The sequence below is a fragment of the Polypterus senegalus genome, chromosome 9 (assembly GCF_016835505.1).
Source record: "Polypterus senegalus isolate Bchr_013 chromosome 9, ASM1683550v1, whole genome shotgun sequence".
Taxonomy (NCBI): Eukaryota; Metazoa; Chordata; class Cladistia; order Polypteriformes; family Polypteridae; genus Polypterus; species Polypterus senegalus.
In genome coordinates this window covers 133,487,281-133,502,189 of record NC_053162.1, presented here as the reverse complement: position 1 = coordinate 133,502,189, position 14,909 = coordinate 133,487,281, and the positions used below count along the sequence as shown (strand labels likewise).

The following is a 14,909-nucleotide window of genomic DNA, read 5'->3' as shown; positions in this document are numbered from 1 at the left end:
CTTTAAACTGGCCCTATATAAATGAGTTTTGGTGTATAAGATGGTGAACTGGTGTCCTAAAAAAAAAAAAAAAGAAGATGTTTTCCGCTTTGCATACAATGATACACAGATAAGACCTAGATAACACCCAGAGCTGTAACATAGTACTGGAAATTAATTCTTCAGTAATTAAGTTTTGGATAGTAATTTGTGATGGTTTGCTACATTTTAAAAGTATGTTTTTGTTTTATATAATAATAAATAAAAAAGTAGCCCTCTTAAAGTAGTATAATAGCAAAAGCTTGCAAAATCTGAAACTAAACAGAATACAATTAGAAAATGAAACCAGGTATAAATTAACTAATACTCAAGTAAGACACAATATGAACAACTCTCTTAACCAAAAAGAATGATGAAGAAAAACAAAGTGAGCAAGTAAAAAAGTTTACTTTGCCTTCAAAGTGGAAAACATAAATTATATCATAATAAGCATTTATAGCATAACAAGCAACTGTTCATGCAGGACAGGGTACAGGGCTGGACGCATAAGGTAGAAAAGGCTTGTTTTTGTTTTCAGTTCTGTTTAACAGCGATTGGTTTATAGCATGCATTGTGGCAATGTTACTTTTCTTGGTGGTTTATTAAATTACAGATTTTTCAAATGTTCATTTTTTTCCCTGTGCTTAAAACTCATTAAAAAAAGTGTTTTTAGCGAGCGGTTCATAGCACTATAGTGCAAACTATTGCAGTGTTAGTTTTCTCTGTTGTTCAAGGTTTTCTCAGTGTTATTCAATGTTTTTACATTTAGTTTACTATTACGCTATGCATTCTATGGTGTAATTACCTACAGTATATTTATGCTTAAAAACTAAAAAAATATATATTTACATACAGTTCGTACGGTCTGGAACGGATTAATTGTATTTACATATAATCATATGGGGGAAATTGCTTCGGTTCACGACCAAATCGGTTTATGACCAGAGTTTTGGAACGAATTATGGTCGTGAACTGAGGTTCCACTGTACTCATAAAAGGCAAAGCCCTCACTGACCGACTTACTCACTACTAATTCTCCAACTTCCCGTGTTGGTAGAAGGCTGAAATTTGGCATGCTCATTCCTTACAGGTTACTTACAAAAGTTAAGCAGGTTTTATTTCGAAATTCTACTCGTAACAGTCGACAACGTCCGCCATGTTAAACTTTCTTATTTATGGCCCCATCTTCACGAAATTTGGTAGGCGGCTTCCCTGCACTAACCCAAACCGATGTACGTACTTATTTCGGTGGTATGAGGCGACTGTTGGCCGCCATATTGAACTTTCCAACGGTCTTTGTTACCTATTGGCCCATTTTCAAGAAATTTGGTACGCGAGTTCCCAACGCTAACTGAATCCTACTTACATACACATATACGTCCATAGCCTGCAGCTCGTTTGCTGTGTGAGGCGGCGTTGGGTCCCCATCCCAACGCCTCCCACGTTGTTGGCTGCCTGCCTATATAAGGCTGTCCATTGCTCCGGTCTCTACATTCCCTTCCTTGCTTCGCCACTGTATTCACGTCTCCCTGCTGATAACTGCAGCCTTTTTATTTAATCCACAGCTTCTCCGCTGTTTTATTGTTCGTTTATTACAATTATAGTTATTGTATAGGTATTTTAGACTTACTTTACATTGTTCAGATACCCATTTCCTTTATCGTTCCAACCGTACCCCCATTAACATGCCTATCGAGGTGATCACCATTGATCAAAGAACTGTCACTTACCGAGTGGTTTCCATGCCTGTAGATGCCGCCTGTCTTTTACATTCTGTGTTACATATTGCACGGCCATATCAGGCTCACTCTTGATATCCGGAGGAACATTGTGTCATATATATATATATATATATATATATATATATATACACAGTAAATGATACAGTAGACCCCCGTGAAGTCATTTTATTTTATGGCAATACTGTGCTGTGGATAGGACAGGAAGCAACCGCTGAGGGAAACGCAGTTTGGGATGGTGAAAGTAGCCAATCCGAGAGCGTTATTCATTTCTCCCTGCTGCTGATTGATTGCTGCCCTGTGACGCGACTCCAGCCGAGTGCCCTCGTGTTTTCCATTGTGTTATTGTATTCATTTTGTTATTCTTAAAACGCACAAGATGTCGCCGAATCGCCCTGCACCTTCTAAGGCTTCAGGCACTGAGCCTAAGCGCCACAAGAAGTTTAAAACACTCCAGGAAAAGTTTGATCTACTGGATTTGCATCCGGGAACTAAAAAGTTATGCTGCAGTAGCGCAACAATATGGCATTAATGAAAGCACCGTACGCTACATAAAGAAGAATGAAGCAGCAATCTGGAGTACCGTATCTTTAAGTTTCTGTGATAGTGCCAAAAAGGTAATGACCATAAGGAATAAAAATATTATCAGGACAGAATCTGCCTTGGCATTGCAAATCACCGACTGCAGGAAGAAGAACATCCCCTTGGACGGTAACATAATCCGTGAGAAAGCATGGAAATTGTACCAGCAGTTCGCTACAGGAGACAATGTAGCAACTTCCTATCACAATGGTCCTGAAACCTATAAAGAAAAGCCAGCACGAAACCCCACCAGAAGAAGACCCGTCCAAAGATACAACTCCTCCTGAGGCACCTAAAAAAGAGGTGCCACCCAAGGATTTTTAAATCCTCTGCATCGTACTGCACAGCTACATCATCATCATCATCAATATCATTCATTATTGGTGAGTACCTGTACATTTTACTGTATTTTAATTAAATGAAAATTATTATGTATTTACTCTACTTATAACAGAAATTGACAGCGCATACCAAAGAAAATGCACTTGCATAAATTACAGTACATATAGTGGTAACATCGGTATTTTACATTCTAGCACTGCGGGAGACATAACAGTACTTTACAGTATACGGGTTTATCTTTACATTCTGTTTTCAGGTAATGTATTAAGGTAATTTTTTAGGTAATGTATTAATGTATTAAGCTGAGTTTGCAACGAAATTAAAGTGCTTTGGGGGCATACTGTATTTAGGGTTTAAACTATAAAAATAGGCATTTAAAAAGCCTTTTTTAACCACATCTAAAACTCGCAGTTTTTCACAATTCGGGGGTGCTCTAGGAAAGTAACCCCCGTGAGTTTTGCGGGTGTACTGTATATACACACACATCTACTATTGCAACATTCCCTTTGATTTTTGGATTCATAAAAAAAACAGTATTCTGGTATCATGTATTTAGGAGATATACCAAATAGTACAGTGAGATCAGCGTTACTGAACTTTAATAGAAAAAAAGAGAAATGTTGATATATAATGACAATTTACAGTATTTAAAGATATAGTGAACACGGGATGAGTCTCCAACCCAGAGGGGAAGTCACAGATGAACCACTGGTAGAGGACACTGCAAGGAGTAAAAATACAGGGTGAGCCAAAATGAAGTACCACATTTCTCAAGGTCATTGCACGAAGTACAGGCAGCAGAGTGGGTTGGGGTGGGGGGTCGTTTGATAGACAACCTCTTGTAGTTTTCAGTCGGCAATGTGTCTTGGTCCAGTGTGCACCATGCTTTCACTGTTGAAGCGTTCTTCAAAAACAGTGGATCCATCCATCATCACTACACAACAAGCCTTCCAAACACACTTCAGTATTCCTCCTAATGCTGACGTCTCAAATCAGAAAACAATTGTTCAATGATTTGCTCAATTTAGACAGACAGGTAAAACATTGAACAGAAAATCTCCAGGCCGTCCTCAGACTTTACTAACACCTGAAAACATCCTAGCTGTAAGGGTATCAATTTTCTAGACTCCTAGATGTTCAGCATGCAAACATGCTTTTGCCTTAGGCATGTCCAATACACCTTTAAGGAGGATTTTGCATGAGGGCTTTAATTTCCATCCATACAAAATGATGGTACTGCAGGAACTCACTGAGAGAGACTGGGAGAGCCGCAGAGAGTTGTGCACGAACATTCTGCAAACCATTCATTGAGATGCCACTGTCATGTGAAGCAACAAGGCACATTTCCCTTTGAATGGCTGTGTAAATAAGCAAAGCTTTGCTATTGGGCTGAAACCAACCCTCATGAACTTCAGAGACCCCTGCAAAGTAAGCGACTTACAGTTTGGTGCACCAATGCAGAATTTGGCATAGTAGGCCCTTACTTTTTTGAGGGGGATGAGAGCAACGGTCACCATCACTTCAGAACATTACATTGAAATGCTCGAGGACATTTTATGGCCCAAACTGGAAGAAATTGATATGGTGGATGCCTGGTTTCAACAGGATGGAGGAACAATTCATACAGTGCAGGGATCCATGCAAGTTTTGCAGATGTTTCCAGGGAAGGAGATTTCCCTGTGCTGCGATGTCGGATGGCCTTCACGTTCGCCTGATCTCTTCTTGTGAGGCTATCTCAAGTTGAAGGTATACACACACTAACCTCAAAACCTTGAAGCCCCCATGGACACTATTCACCACAAAATCATCACTATTCCCCTTGAAATGGCTGAATGAGACAATTTCTGAATGCTTGCAAGACTCGAAGAGTGTATCACTAATGATGGACACCACCTTGAACACATCATTTTAAAATAAAGTGAAATAAATAATATAAATTTTGTAAACCCTTTCTTGTGTTATAACAAAATGTATTTTATCTTGTAGCGTTTTTGTAAAATAACTGTTTGAAATGTGGTACTTCTTTTTGGTTCACCCTGTATAACACTATCCAAGGTCATTTAACTCCAGGATAGAAACATCCAACACTACTAAGCATGTTGCAGATCTAAAGGTTGATCTTGACACCTTTGGGGGGTCTACACAGCAGCACTGAGAAACCTAGCCAGGTTGCATCATATCCTACTCCTAGAGACAGAAAAAACTCCTGATCACAGAGGACTGAAATATTAAAAAGAAAGTCACAAAGTCTTGTACAATGTACTTGTTTGGTGCCCAGGCAAGACAAGGTCTTCAGCATAAGCTGTTCATAGCTGGGATGTAACCAGCTTTTCATGCACATAAACTGACAGAGCAATAAGAAAAAGGTCAGAGGCAGAAAAAAATGTTTTTGTCTACCAGGTTGTATTATGCAATAATACAAAAATGAGTGAGATAAATCAGAAAATTCAAAATGTATAAAAGATGGAAGTTTAAAAAGACTTCAGGATGTCATTTAGGACACCTGATAACTGTACCAAAAGAACAACATATGCTGGAACAAAATATGCACTGACTTGTTGAGAAGGCATATGCACAAATTAGGTAGGACAGTTTAAACTACAAACAGTATGATGAGAGTTAAGGCGGACAGGTTTTAATAGCTTAAAGTTATTAAACAGTATTCTGGCAATGCACAAACTTGGTGGAGAAATATAAAGTTACTAACCAAAAGGGAATGACTTCTCAAAACTTGAGGGGTAGCAATATACTAAAAGAGAAACAAAAAGGATGTTGCAATGGTAGAAAGACAGACCCAGCCCTAGCATTTTTGCTGTCCAAGGCAAAGTTGTAAAAGGCAACCCACCAGCTCCTTTTCTCTGAATGGAATCATCACTGCTAGACCTGTACATTGAAGCCTGGAGACAGGACTGGGGAGAATGAAGTATGAAGGATTTGGATAAAAAAAAAAAAGTACAATTTTAGAATGTCACAGGTGGTGGTTGATTAGTTATAATAACATCTCTTAAAACCACTTAGTGACAATAAGGTAAGAAACTGAAAGGAAAATCTGAACAGTCTGATCCTAGACTCATGTGGCATAGTATATGGACAATATCAGACTATAAAATTAGTACTCCCACCACAATGATCACCAACACCTCTCTGGCAGACAAGCTTAAAAATTTCTACACATGCTTCGAAGTGAATGACGCCAACGTCAGCTGGCAGTCCAACACATCTATGGTAGAAGTACCGCTCAGAGAGGAAACAGCACTCACTTGATCAGAACATGATGTAAAGATAGCTTTTAGGAAAGAGAATGCCAGGATCGTAGCTGTCCAAATGGCATTCAAGGATGTGTTTCTAAGATCTGTCCTGATCAACATGCCCCAGTGTTTAAGATTTTTAACTTTCTGACAGGCAGACCCCAGTTGGATCTAGTGGGTTGCCACACTTCATCTCTCACTTATAGCACGAGAGCTCAACAGGGCTGTGTTCTGAGCCCTCTGCTGTACTCCCACTACAGAAATGATTACACAATTGTAAACAACTCTAACATCATTGTAAAGTTTGCTGATGACAAAGCTGTGGTAGGCCTGATATCTAACAATAATGAGCAGGCTTACCAGGAAGAAGTCTGTCACACTAGCGTCAGGACAATGGCCTACTCCCAAGTGTCAACAATACAAAGAAGCTGATTGTGGACTTTGGTAGAAAACAGCACAGGCACTACCACCCCTCAATATTAACAGCACTCAGGTAGGGAGAGTGGACAGTTTCAGATATCTAGAGGACCTAACCTGGTCCAAACACACTGACACATTGGTAAAGAAGGCACAACATCATCTTTACCACCTCACAGATTTCAGGTTATGCTGCAGTTACTAAAGAACTTCTAGATATCCCCCATTGAAAGTATCCTACCAGGAAGCATCATTACTGCTTGGTTTGGTAAAAATCACACAGCATGACAGCTGAACTCAAAATTGGTTGTGCAATTTCAAACATCCGGGACATCTTTACCAAGCAACATCAGACTAGCGCAAAGGAAATTATCTGAGACACCAGCCATCCAAAAATGACCTCTTTCTTTTGTGCGGTGAGGTAAACACTACCACTGCCTAAAGTTCAGTTTACAGAGACTAAGAAGTTTTTTCCCATCCACATCTTGAATAAGGAAAATGTCTACAAATACATGATGCCCTACCTCTTTTCAATTATTTGTTTAGTGGTTATTTATTACATTTATAATTCTATTGATGATTTTGACATACTGTATATAGTCATGTACTATTATTGTCCTTTCATATTCTTCTTAAAAGCACAGTCATTGGAGTTGAGCAACTGAACATTTCACTATATATTGTACTGTATGCATAATCTGTATGTATGTGATAAATAAAATTAGATTTGGTTGTGATTTGATTTGTTTACAAGACTTGCTCAGTAAAATATACACTTTAAGGGTGGCATTTCCGGAAACAAGTAGGAACTGGGGTATTAGCAGGCTTTAAAATTTATGTATAGCATTTAAAGCTTTTCACACATTATCACTTAAAGTACAATTATACACACTATGGGTCAGTTACAGTGTGCTCTGATCTGGGGATGATCCCGTAATGGTCTGGTCTTAGTATACATTTATGGTAACAAGACTAACTTTGGAGATTAGCGCTGTTGCAGTGTGCCTCAGAGCTGCGGACCAACAGCAGATCAAGACTAAGATTAGATAGAGTTGCAGAATGCTTTTCGAGTAAGAGATGGGGAACAAAGTTGTATACTAATGAGCAGGTTTAATCAACTTAGAGTGATAGGTTATATTACAAAATAAATTCTTCACACAGACAATTATGGACATGAAAACGCAAAAATATGCTATTAAAAAAATATAAAATATTTTTTTTATTTATTTTATATCTGGACTGAAGTACAGCGTGATACTGAATGAAATGTATTTAACTTAATACCATAGAAAAAAACCATGGATGGAAATATTTGTATTCCATAAGATAAGAAATAGAAAAATACAGATCAATATACATTTAACAATTATTAATCTCAATAAAAAGATGCAGAACTGGTGTCCTTAATTAAGAAACCACTCAGCTACCGGTTTGAAGAATGCAACTTAAAGGTGCTGCAAGTGTTCTCCATACTGTATTTCTTCAAAGTGTAGTGCAGTTGTCTTTGCAAGTGTTCTCCAGATCTGATTTGAGATCTCTCAAAAAAATGTATTATATAGAACCTATGCACTACACTGAAGTTGTGCTGCAATAAGATGTTCTTTACAAATGCTGTCCCACCTCTGACTAGGTATTTTATACCCTTTGGTGACTGTTCAATAACATATTAAGAAAAGCTGGGTGCGTTTATGGCTACGCTACAGTCTGAGAATTATTATTATTAGAGATGCAAGACTTTTGAGGGCGGTACCGATCACTGGTATTTTAAATGAGAAATCAGCCGTCCTGAATCTAATTTCCGATTTTATGTCACAAGCATTCCATTGTATCACATGAACCTGTAAATTTTAGAATTCTGTACTGTTCCATTTTTTATAATCTATATATATAATTCACTAAGGCAAGACAGCCATGGAAAACACGCCGGAAGGGGCGTGGATTCACTAAGCCGCCGACAAGTAAGACACCTATGACGCACGCACGAAAGAGCCACGCCAGAGGTGAATCGACATATGCAGCGTGTAAAGCGGTTTGAGAGGGGTATCTCATGGGATCCTTAAAACAATCCTTTACAACTGAGGTTAAAATACAATGAAGTAAGTAGTCTTTAAAAACCAAGTTTTCGGTTAAGATGCACGACCTCGTGCACCATAGCAAACTGTTTTACACGTTACATACAGCAATTCGCATCCATGACAAACATGCGTCTTCTTAGATGCTCCTGCAGGAACACGGAAAGTCTACGCGAGTCACAGGTTGGAGACCTGGAGTTAGAGGTGGGCACATGAGCGATGGCGGTGCGCCAGTTTTCAGTCACAGACGATTATGTGTTGGTTTGTTCCGTGCATTGTTACAATGGTGCTTTTCTTGCCGATTTATTACATTACTGATTTTTCAAATGTTAATTTTCTCCCTTTGCTTTAAAATCATTAAAAAACTATCCTGATTATGCGGCGTATGGTACGCTGCAGGTTGGCTAGTACAACTTAAAACCCAAGGTGTTGTAGATTTTAAAAAGTAGAATATATATAAACTGTCTGTCTCCCGGGGTTACGCCCACAGAGTAGTGAAACAGGACAAACTCTAAAAATCAATTTAAAAAAAAAAAAAGTAATTTGTATTGAGAAGAATTTATATTGATTGCTTCGTACCTAAGGATCTCTTGATATATAAATATTCTTGGTACTTCTATCAGGGACGAGAATGTTGCTGTGATCTCTTTGCCAAAAACTGCAAAAAGTTGGCAAGGCATCTCTGGCCAAGCGGAAGGTAGGTACGCTCCAGTGGCGACTGCTCTAAGTCTACAAGGGAAGCTCCGCTTCCTCTACCATGTCAGAAAATAAATGCTCATATATGCACTGTCGTATTTATATTGGTTTTAATAAAAGTGCGCTCGAACGCGTTCAACTTCATGACTAGCTCGTTCAGAATCAGGTATTTATTGTAGATTGTTTGATGCGATTTTCTTGTCATACATTTCCGTGCAGCACAGCGTGTTAAACCCTCCTGAAGCCCAGCTTCACTGAAGCTCTATGGGCAAGCACAGAGGAGCTTTTTTCAGTGCAAAAAAGCTGGACAGTAATTGGATAAATGCACCAAAATCGTCACTTCGTGAATGGAGCAGTGGGCGGGCCAGGACGCTGGGCTGCTGCATGATGATTGGAGGAGCTGTTTAAAGGGCGGAACCCCTTTTTGATTGACAGCATGTCTTAAGTATACATCAGCACTACAGAGATTCAAGTTCAGTCCAATGCGGATTTTCAGGTGAAGTCGTATGACAAACTGCTGCACTCTGTATTGTTTGCTGGTGATGTAAACCATTTTTGTTTGTACAAATCACTCTTTAAATAATAAAAAAAAAACATATTATATCGTTCTTGACTTTGCTCCTTGTTTCAGCATTGTAAAGTTAGTTCGTTCATATAATTAAAGTAGCTCATGGAAGGGGAACTAGCCAGCTAGCAAGCTGTGCATAATGGCAGACGGTTCTAATATTGTTGACCTGCTTTTGGCAAAACCATTTAGTAGTATTCCTTACGAGGAGAGACTCAGAATTAAACGGCAGGGCAGACCAACTCCCAAGATTGATCTGCTGCTAAAATCAGGAAAAAATAACAGGTCTTTTCAGCTCTCCTGGTATGACAAGGTGAACTGGCTGACTGGAAGTGCTGTGACAAAGAAAATGTACTGTTGGCCATGCCTCTTGACGAAACCTTCTCAGGGAATGGGATGTGTTTGGTCAAACGTGGGTTTTGGGGATCTGGGTAACTTTGACAGGGCATATAAAAGGCATGAAAAGTGCAAAGAACATGTGAGTTCATGTGCAAGGTTAAGTTGTCTGGGCAGGGTCAGGGTTGAACATGCAATCAATGAAGGCCTTTGCATTCAGGTGGCAAAACATAAAAAAACAGTAAAAAAAAAAAACAAACACAGGGCCTTCCCAAACCGTCTAATTGATGTGACTTCCTTGCTTGGCCGTCAAGAGCTGGCATTCGAGGGGCATGATGAGAGTAGTGAATCAGCAAATAAGGGTAATTACAGGGAATTTACAGAAACATTAGCTAAATACGACTGTCTTGGTCACACAATTCCAGTCATCAGCTGTGTTTTCTGGTATGTCCCAACTCAATCCAAAATGACTTCTCTGCTCTCGCAGCCACTGTTTCTGATCATATAAAATGTGGAATTCAGACTGCTCCTTTTTTTGCATGGCAGTGGATGAAGCAACTGACATATCTTGCCATGCCCAACTGTCTGTGATTGTTAGATATGTGGATAGTGCAGGTAAAATTCAAGAGTGCTTCTTTGGATTTTTGGATGTGTCAGGGGGTCGAGATGCTCAGTCTGTGTTTGAAGTTTTAAACAAGAACATGCAGGGCTACAGTTTTAGAGAAAAACTTGTGGCACAAACCTACCTATAGGGCGGCTGTCTTTGCTTCATCTCTCAATGGCCTACAGGCCAAAGTTAAAGTAATAGCCCCTAGTGCAGTGTTTGTGCATTGCTATCCACACAGACTGAACCTGGTGTTGTCCCAGGGTGCTAAATGCTTGCCTGAGTCAAGAATTTTTTTTGCATCTCTCTCTGGGTTCACCACATTTATTTTTAAAGTCCACAAAAAGGATGTCTTTTTTGAGTCTACAGGGTCTTTAAGATTGCCCAGAAACGCTCCTACTCGATGGAATTTCACATCACGGATAGTGAGCACTGTGGCAAACAATTATGATGGCCTCCTGCAGACTTTTGACAAGATTAACCAGGATGAGAGCATAGATGATGACACATTAGATGCTGCCAAAGGCTTCATGATGAAACTGGAGGATTTTGAGTTTGTGTTCATGTACAAATATGAACAAATATTCTCTGAGACAGATGTCTTTGATATTGTCCAGGAAAGGGCTATGCATGTTCTTTACTGCAAAAAAAGAATTGGGTCTTTCCTTGCTTTTGTCAAGGAGAAGAGGTCAGAGGAGTCTTATCAAGCAGTTTATGCAAAAGCAGCAAATCTCACATCAGATCCTCGAGATGAACCTATTAGAAAGCGCCGTCACAATTACAGGATCCCCAGGACCACTACAGAAATTTGTACATGGCCATCCTAGACAATCTCATGGAACAGATTTCTCAGCATTTTTCAAATTTGGAAAGCACGAGCTTCTTAGAATTAGTCAATCCAGGGAAATTTGATGAAATGAGACAAGTGTTTCCAGAGGAGGCATTTGAAAGTGTGCTGAAAAGTTATGACCATTTCTTTGTCTCAGGGAGACTGAGATCTGAACTTCAAGTACTATATTCAGATCATGACTTACAGGGGAGCAGTGGTAAGCTGTGTGATTTCTTGGTGTTTTTTTTAAAGACTGTCGTTAGTGGCAACAATTGGCGCTACATCAGCAGGTGTAGAGAGGAGCTTCTTCTGTTTAAAATGGGTCAAGTCATACACCCGCAATACGATGGGCCAAGATCATTTGAGCAACCTTGCTCTCCTGGCCATTGAGAGGAAACTGGTTAAGTCCCTGGAAAAGACGGCCAATTGGTACGACAGGGTCACAGACCATTTTCTGCAAAAGGAACGGAGGGCAGAATTTACATACAAATAACATAATGAACTTTATAATGAAGGCCTAATATGAGCTTCCCCTGTTTCAAAAGCTAGCAGCCGCCACTGGTACGCTCCAACGTCAAACGTTGCCATTGTATCTGATTGTGTTCAGATCTGATGGGCGAGAAGAGCATGTGGAATTGATATCTCTGCCAATGAGCAGGTACCCTCAAAAACATACATAGCTATGATCTCTCACTCAAAAATGTCAAACGTTACTCTTTAACAATCTGTAGACGATAATGTCTGCTGAAAAAACGGGTATCGCTAGCTAAGCGGAAGCAAGGTACGCTCCAACGACTCGTACGGAGGCTGACACGCGAGTGAGGATGGCCCCAATCAGCTCCCTACTCCTGAAGTCCCACAGTCAGCCCACAGTCTTGCTCTCGGATTCATGCAAATAAATCAGTGCTGCAACTGAACTATAATACTTAACGTGATGAGAGAAGTCGTAAAATCAACTACAATGTTCAAATAAATTATTAAAAAAAAAAACTGATCTAAATCCATTTAGTTTGTGAAAAGCAGACAGATATACTGTACAGACAGATGGGGAGAGAGAGAAGACAACATGCATTTTCTATAAAAATATACAAAAATATTAAGTTGTAAGGATGTAGTTTTATAAAAAAAAAAATGTCTTCCAACATAGTTGTGTCTGGAATAACAAAAAACCCTTAAATTGCCACGAGTAGACACACATATTATATCCATCCTAGCTTCCATTTATACAGTTTTGATGCCACAAACTAAATGACTAAAAAAACGCCTGCTCTGCTTCACACAAAGTGCTACACTACAACATACACTCATTTTTTTCACTAACTTCATCATCTTGCTGTTCAGGTGTTTTAAAGCACAGCCATAATTTCATCACAATGTACAACTTGAGGCAAACAAGTCAACCATAGCACATATTCACTGGTTTTTTTTAATTCTCTTTTTTTGAGATCAAGCTATCTCTTTTCTCCTAAGAGATGGATTTAAACCCCACCCTAGTCACTATCTGCACAGACTTTAACAAAGTATGCAAAAGATTTCTTTGCAATAATCTTAAAACATAACTTTTACTTTACTTACATTTACTGTAGTTTAACATGACAGAGCCCTTCAAACTGGCCCACTGAAAGTGACAATATGACTGTACATGAATGTGTCCTAAAGCTGTGGTTCTGAAAGTACAGTGATATACAAAAACAGTGTTACAGACTGCTGGCTGCAGATGGTAGGTTCTGAGGTGCTATTTGTGGGGTCTGCCTTAGAAGTGTGAAAGCTCATCGAAAGAACACTTTTTTTTTTCCTAAACATGGGTTGGTAGTGGGGCATGCATTGTGAGAAGTCCATGATTCTAACGCCCGACTTGTCCCAACACAGGTAAATTGACCATCGGACAAGTGTGTTTTTCTGGTTTCAGATGTCCGCGGACAAGTGCAATTTTCTGGAGAAAAAAAAATGATATGTGCTGTGCATGGCACATTTTTACCACTACTTTGAAATTTTAAACATTTGGGTACGTACTTCATGCGGAAACAGTCTACTTAGGCATGTTCTTCATGTCTCAAATTGGTATTCAATATTGTTTACAAAATGACGGCTGATTTTCAAAGGGGAATCACTCTTGTGGTCTTACATAAGTATTTTACCCTACTATTTACACTCTTGGAGATGCGGTCATTTTTTTCATGCCGACATTACGATGTAATTTGATGATTTTTCATTATAATCAATAACTTTTATATATTATTGATAAAATGTATTTTTCCCACATAAAAATGCGGTCATTTCACCTACAATGCAATTGTTTTCTCCACATAAAGCTTGTTAGGGAGTTAATCTTTCCTGAAATTTGCGATTTTGCATAGGCTGTGATATATTGATGAGTTAAGGAATTTATTGCATGACATCAATTTTGATGAGGTGTCTATAGATCGTTTTTGATTAGAGAATTTTTCATATAAAACAAGTTGGTTTCGCGCTGTCAGTTTATTAAAAATAAAGAAGAAAACATTCTAACGGTTTCCAAATGTTATGAAATATCAATAAAAATCTTCCCTTTGACGCGATTATTTTTTCCCCCGACAACATCGGTAATATTTACTTCTTTGGAAATCTACCATCTTGTGAAATTTCAAATACGTCATTAGGAATTACCTGCGAAACCCATAATGCACTGCCTTAAGCACGTTGTTCTCGCTATATGCGTGTTGCTAAAACTGAAACAAGTAGCATCGCGGATGAGAAATGGATCATTGCTTGATTAAAACTGGCACAACAGGCCCTGAAAAACCTACGGGAGCATATCAAGGCCACGGTGAAAACAATACGGACACAGTAAAGACAAAAAAAATGTAAATGTCGAGATTCAAGTCGACATTTCCACTTTATTCTCGTAGTTTATTTTATCAGTAGAATGTTGCAAACTAAATTTCATCTTAAAATAAATGTTTCATTTAATCAATTTTCTCAAACCCCGTCATAAATTAATGTAGCACATTAAATGCTTTATATTAAGTGTTCCCCAACCCAGTTGTTAATTTCTGCGCGCTTCTTAAACTGACTTCCTCATGCACTGAGGAAGCGCCAGCAGCAATCGCCGCACATTGACTTCATGATATTCCTGCTCAATGAACATTCAGAATACTAAGTTAAATACTTGATATCTTTTTCATGATGAAATGCATTAAAGCATGTATTAGACATGGGTGGCGGGGGGCACAGTGGCGTGGCCGTAGTGCTGCTCCCTTGCATTAAGGGGTCCTCAGGTCAACGTTCAGTGTAGAGAAGTTTATGGCAGGTGTGACGAGGCTCCAAAAAACTGGATATTTGAATGGGTATCGCACAGGTTTAACTGAAATATTGTGTAAATGTTGGGTTTGTGATCTGGAGGTTGGAGACACGAACGCAGAATTCAATGGATGTTTTTCTGAGCAGGCTTTCTTTATTGCATGTTTGCTGTGTCTATCTTA

At 39.0% G+C, this 14,909-nt stretch overlaps 1 protein-coding gene across 7 annotated transcripts in view; it reads right to left on the bottom strand.

The window, feature by feature from the left end:
• usf1 (upstream transcription factor 1) overlaps positions 1-14,909 on the bottom strand; it is an 84,196-nt gene that overhangs the window by 50,272 nt on the left and 19,015 nt on the right. The window lies entirely within an intron of this gene.